The sequence below is a fragment of the Aedes albopictus genome, chromosome 1 (assembly GCF_035046485.1).
Source record: "Aedes albopictus strain Foshan chromosome 1, AalbF5, whole genome shotgun sequence".
NCBI lineage: Eukaryota > Metazoa > Arthropoda > Insecta > Diptera > Culicidae > Aedes > Aedes albopictus.
In genome coordinates this window covers 137,058,625-137,065,087 of record NC_085136.1, presented here as the reverse complement: position 1 = coordinate 137,065,087, position 6,463 = coordinate 137,058,625, and the positions used below count along the sequence as shown (strand labels likewise).

Genomic DNA, 6,463 nt, shown 5'->3' with positions numbered 1-6,463 from the left:
CGCAAAATTTAAAAAAAGCTTTGTTCGGGGGTGATGCGCTTAAATTTTAATTTTTCCGTACAATTTTGACCCATCCTACTGTATATTTACACCTCAGGAATTTAAAATGGTGTGATTTGATGAGATAGTTTTAGTTATATAAAGTTTTTGGTTCTCTTACGCATACCTATTGCTTGCATTGATTTTGTGCATTTTCGTAATTTCGCTGAAGCACTCAACGCTGCTTCTGCAACACCACCGGTAGCATCTGGGTCGTCCATAAATGACGTAGCTTTTTAGGGGGGAGGGGGGTGTTTGTGATTTTGTGACGAAGTGTGTCAATAGGGGGGTAGGGGTTTATGATATGCTACGTAGCTTTCTACTAAGTCTATTGAAAAAAATATTTCGTAATTAATAAAATTTTTACTTGCATTAAGTATCATTATCCAGTAAATTGAAAAAAAAAACAAAGCATTATTTTTTTTTCATTCACATCGATGTAAATAACCAAAAATAGAGATTAAAGGCAGCCTCATTTCCTAAGACATGCAGCTATCGGACGCAACAACTATATCTGAAAAAATAGTTTTGAAATCCTGCGTAAAGAATAATGTATTGTGTTTGCAGACAAAAATAAATTTCAGTCAAATCAGGCCGAACATTTCTATAGGTCCTAAGTGCAGATGAGAGGCTCTTTTTCGATAATAATGCGCTTGTAAGAGCCTCTCTTTTGCAGATTGGACCTTTAGATATGTTTGTCGCCAAATGCTTCTCACGACCAATAGTTTGGTGCTTGCTATAGAGCACTGCACATCGCTAAGGTTGCAAAGGAAAAAAAAAATTCTAAGTTTTTGGCATTATGACATTATTCCAGGAGCTCCTTTCTACAGGACTTCTTCGAAGAATTCCTCCATCAATTTTTTAAGGAGCTCCTCTAGCAGCTTTGTAGGGAATTTCTCATTCTGTTCTTTACAGGTTTCCCCATCAGGAGAAGGATAACATTTCCACAGAAATTCCTACTGGACTGGGAATCCCAGAAAAAAAGCTTCTGAAAACATTTCAAAAGGATCTGGAGGAATCTTAAAAGAAACTTCCGGAATAATTTCAGAAGGAACTCCTGGAGGAATTTTGAAAGGAAATCATAGAGAAATCTCAAAAGAAACTCCGAGAGGAGTTCCTTGAAAAATTCTTGATGGAGTATTCGGAGAAATCTTGAATAAACTCCTGGAAGAGTCTCAGAAAGAGATATTTGTAGATTCTCAGAAGGAACTCCTGGTTCAACTTCTGAAGAAAACACGGAAGATTTTTTTGAAACAATCCCGGAAGGAATTTCTGAAGAAATTCCAAATGCAACTTTTGGGGAATCCCGGAAGATTATCTGGATGTAACTCCTGGTGAAATCTAAGAACGAAAATCCTGGAGGAATTCCAGAAGGAACAATGGAAGGAATCTGTAAAGGGATTCCTCGCGGAATTCTAAGAGAATGGAGGGATGTCGGAAAAAATTACTGGAGGAGCTCTGGGAAAAAATCCTGGATAAATTCTAGAAGGAAGTCCTCGAGGAATTCCAGAAGAATCCAGGAAGCAATTCCTGAAGGAATCCAAAAAAGAACTCCTGGAGCAATCCCAGAAGTAATTCCTGTGAGGACTTTTAAGGAATGCCGGTGGGGTTTCCTGCCGAGATCTCGGAATGAATATCTGAGTGAATTCTTGAAGGGAATGAAGAAGGAGCTCCTGGAGGAATCCCGAAAGGAACTTCTTTGGGAAACACAGAAAGAAGTTCTGATGGAATCTCAAAAGAAATTCCGGTTAAAATCCCTGAAGAGATGTCCGAAGAAACTGCTGGTGAAAACGAGGAGAAGAAAACCTTAAAAAAATTCTTGAAGGAAACCATGGATAAACTTTTAGAAAAACATGAGAAAACAAACTCCTGGAGAAATCTCAGAAGGGACTTTTGGAGGAATCTAAGAGGGTACTCCGGAAAAAAATATTGGAGGGATCTCTGAAGGAACCTCTGAAGGAATGCAATAAGGAGGAATTTTCAAATGGAATCCCAAAGGAAATTCTTGCAGAAATCCCAGAAGCAAGTCCTGGAGGAAGTAAAAAGGGAGAAATTCTCAAAAACGGGAATCTGTAAGAAGCTGTAAGAATTTTAGAAGAAACTCCTGCAGGGTTAAAATATCGTGGAGAATTTTATTCGAATGAAACCAATTTGATATTCTGAAGAGATTTATTAGTGAGCAAACTAATATCTTCGGAAGAGCTCAGGCTAATATGGTATTTAACTATATTGGGGGCATCAATTTCCTGTTCTTCAGCATCAAGCAGAACGATGGGTGGTTTATTGAGTCATTAGCTTTGGTGATAGTCTCCACTGACCATAGGTGCAGTCTTGATGTCGGAGATCTAATCCTGGCAGTCGGATTTTTTTTTTGCAATTGTTGTTTTTTCATAATATTCTATAAACAAACAAGTTAGAATTGAAATCAGAGCTAAATTTGTTTTTTTCTGTTTTTTGTCATGAAATTTGGGGGGGAGGATTGTTTAAGAAGCTACGTCATTTATAGAGGGGGGTATCTGAATTTGTGACGAAATGCTACGAGGAGGGAGGGGGGTATAAAAAATCGCTTAAAAAAGGCTACGTCATTTATGGACGACCCCTTATGTAGTTTGAGCCTATTTCCTTGCTAACTGTTCATTATTTTATCGAAATGTCACGATTTGATGTGTCCCATGTAAAGCTATGTTCATTTAGAATCCGGAATGACAAAATCACGTATATCTTAGGGATGGAATAACAAACATAAAAGGTGAATCCCTCTAAACAAAGGTTATTTATTGTACTTTCATGGAGAATATCATTGAAATTATTTATTTTCATTTTTCACACATTTTCTCACTTTTTCAGTGTTGACCTCTCTAAAAATCTGCACAACGATGGTAAATTTTAGCAACAACCCCTTCCGCACGTTTGTTCAACAATCAGGTCATCTATGCAGTGTCCTGAGTGCCTTGACTAGTCTGACTACTAGTGACTAGGATTCCGAAGAAAAATTTCCAAACTTTTTTTTTTTATTGCGAAATGAGGGGCAATTCAGTGAATTGAGAAAACGCGAAATTTGAGTGTTTTTTTCGTTGATAAACACTACCCATCTGTGACGATACCACTGAACGTCTCCGGCTGTCATGACAGCTCATCAAAATATGTAAAACCTCTACATATCCCTTGTGTGCGTTTTTGAAAAGCAGCACGCGATTCTTGAGGCTGTCATCCTTGTATGAATTGGTTCTCATCATCTTGTTACGAAAAAACCATGCCCAGAGTTCGAACTTCTTGCCAAATCTTCAAATTCAAAGCAAATTTATCAATGAACCCAAGCTTTTTTTCTTCCGAGGACACTTCCTTATGCCATGGTTAACAACATCTGTGCACATAACACATAATGGTTTTGACGATACAGTCAGTTTTTTTTACGCGGTTTTCATTTACGCGGCCGCGTAGATGAAAACTCCATACAAAAAAAAGTTCATCGTCTTATTTTTGCATGATTCGTCGAGAAATGGTGTGACTTTTTTTACGCGGTTTTTCGGATTTTGAACTGAGTTTTTTTTTTACGCGGTACGTATCCCCCGCGTAAAAAAACCTGACTGTATTAACATTTTTCGCGACTGTCGTACCTGACCACGCTAAATTTTAAACGTGTTTGTGCAAGATTTGTTTCCTCCTTTTGTCTTCAATCTGAAATAACTCTTCACTCGTTGCAAGAAAATCGATGAAATTTTCACCATTTAAAGAGGATTAGTGTATGATCAGAGTGCTGCAAAAGAATGATGATTATGTTCATTGAGAGCGCCACTAGAAAATGTGACATGATTCCGGATTCTAAGTGAACATAGCTTTATGAGTTTGGTATACTTTATGTTTGGCCACTTTTGAGGGGACACCCGGAAACGATTCCGAAACACTACCAGTAGTATTGAATATGGTCTGAGCTTATGTTAATGCTTACTGTTCATCAGGTTACCCGGAACTGGTAACACTACCGATAGTAACTTATGTGGAATCTGTCTATTTTCTTATTATCCGTGCATCAGGTTACTGACAAAAAGCGATTTGATGCACCACAAGCATGGGTTTGGTTCACTTTTATATTTGATTACTTCCGGTGGGACACCGTAAACCGTTCATCAGGTTATCGAAAAAGCCGCGATTTGATGTGTCATATGCATGGAGTTCGGTTCCCTTCTAGGGACTGTCCATTAATTACGTAAGAAAATTTTAGCGATTTTCTGACACCCCTTGTAAGATTTTATGTATGAAATCCCAAAAAATGTGTATGGCTTTTAAGATTTCTCAAACCCCACTCCTTCCATAACTCCTCCCATTCCCTTACGTAATTAATGGACAGCCCCCTACATTTGACCACTTCCGGAAGGACACCTGGAACCGATTCCAGGATACTACTAGTACACAAGTATGATCTGAAATTTTTTCTTGTTTACTGTTCATCAGGATACCTAAAATGCCATTTGATGTGTCGCGAATATTGGTTTAGTTCTCATTTATATTCGGCCACATTCGGCGAGACACCCGGAACCGGTTCCAGAACACTACCAGCTGTCCCAAATATGGTCTGCATTTATTTATTGCCCACTTTTATCGGGTTATCTAAAAAGACGCGAATTCACGTGTCGCGCGCATGGGTTTGGTTCACTATTATATGTGGACACTTCCGGCGGGACATCCGGAACCGGTTCCGGAACCTTACCGGTTCAGATATGGTATGAAACTATTTTCTTGTTATCCATTCATTAGGCGATCAAAAACGCCGCGCTTTAATGTATCGCATGCATGGGTTTGGCTCACTATTATATTTGGTCACATTCGGCGAGACACCCGGAACCGGTTCCAGAACACTACCAGCTGTCCCAAATATGGTCTGCATTTATTTATTGCCCACTTTTATCGGGTTATCTAAAAAGACGCGAATTCACGTGTCGCGCGCATGGGTTTGGTTCACTATTATATGTGGACACTTCCGGCGGGACATCCGGAACCGGTTCCGGAACCTTATCGGTTCAGATATGGTATGAAACTATTTTCTTGTTATCCATTCATTAGGCGATCAAAAACGCCGCGCTTTAATGTATCGCATGCATGGGTTTGGCTCACTATTATATTTGGTCACATTCGGCGGGACATCCAGAACCGGTTCCGGAACACTACCAGTTCAGATATGATCTGAGGCTATTTTCTAGTTAACCATTTATAAGGTTATCAAAAAAGTCGCCCTTCGATGTATCGCATGCATGGGTTTGGTTCACTTTATATATGGCCACATCCGGCGGGACAGCCGAAACCGGTTCCGGAACAATACCGGTTCAGATATGGTCTGAGACTATTTTCTTGCTAACCATTTATCATGTTATCGGAAATGCCGCAGTTTGATGTGCAGCATGTATATGTTTGTTGCAATTTCATGTCTGGCTACCTCCAGGGGTACCGGTCCGGAACACCTATATGGCCATAACTCCGGAACGGCTGGACCGATCCTAACCATTTTAAATAGGAAACAATGGGACCAGATTCCGCGTCGATTTTTTTAGTGGGTTAGTTAGCTGGGGTAATTAGCGAGTTTGCAAGCGAGGGAGTATATGAGTGAGTGGTAAGTGAGTAAGTTAGTAATTAAGTGTGTTGATGGCTTAGTGAGTGAGTGAGTGAAGAAAATGAATGAGCTAGTAAATTAGAAAACAAGAGAATTCATTGGTGAGTTTGTGAGATTCTGAAATTGAGATTTAATGAGTAAGAATGTTAATAAGTTAGTGGGTTGGTGAATTTAAAAGCGAGTAACTGATTTAGTAACTTAATGAGAGAAGTAGTGAAGTGATAAGTAGATGACTAAGTGAACAAGTGAGCTAGTGAGTTAGCGCACTCGTTAGCTGGTTAGTATGTGCATTTGCGAGTAAATGAGTGAATTAATAAGCAAGTAAGTGAGTGAGCCTGTTAGTCAGTAAATAAATGAGATATTTAGCCTGTTAGTGAGTAAATGAATGGGTAAATGAGTAAGTGAGAAATATCAAAACTTCAATCCCTATGGGCAAATGGCCTACAGTTTTTCAAGCTGAAATCCAGGCGATTTTAGAATGCAGTAATATTTGCTTACGCAGGAACTACAGACATTCAACAATTTGCATGATGTCTGGTAGCCTCTCTCTCTCTCTCTCTTCTTGGCGTAACGTCCTCATTTGGACAAAGCCTGCTTCTCAGCTTAGTGTTCTATGGGCACTTCCACAGTTATTAACTGAGAGCTTCCTCTGCCAATGACCATGTTGCATGCGTATATCGTGTGGCAGGCACGAAGATACTCTATGCCCAAGGAAGTCAAGGAAATTTCCTTTACGAAAAGATCCTGGACCGACCGGGAATCGAACCCGTCACCCTCAGCATGGTCATGCTGAATACCCGTGTCTGATAGCCAAGCAGC

At 39.6% G+C, this 6,463-nt stretch overlaps 1 protein-coding gene across 1 annotated transcript in view; it reads right to left on the bottom strand.

Annotated features, from left to right (window-relative positions):
- Positions 1–6,463, bottom strand: part of LOC134285187 (uncharacterized) — a 316,349-nt gene that overhangs the window by 181,190 nt on the left and 128,696 nt on the right. The gene's annotated exons all lie outside the window — the stretch shown is intronic.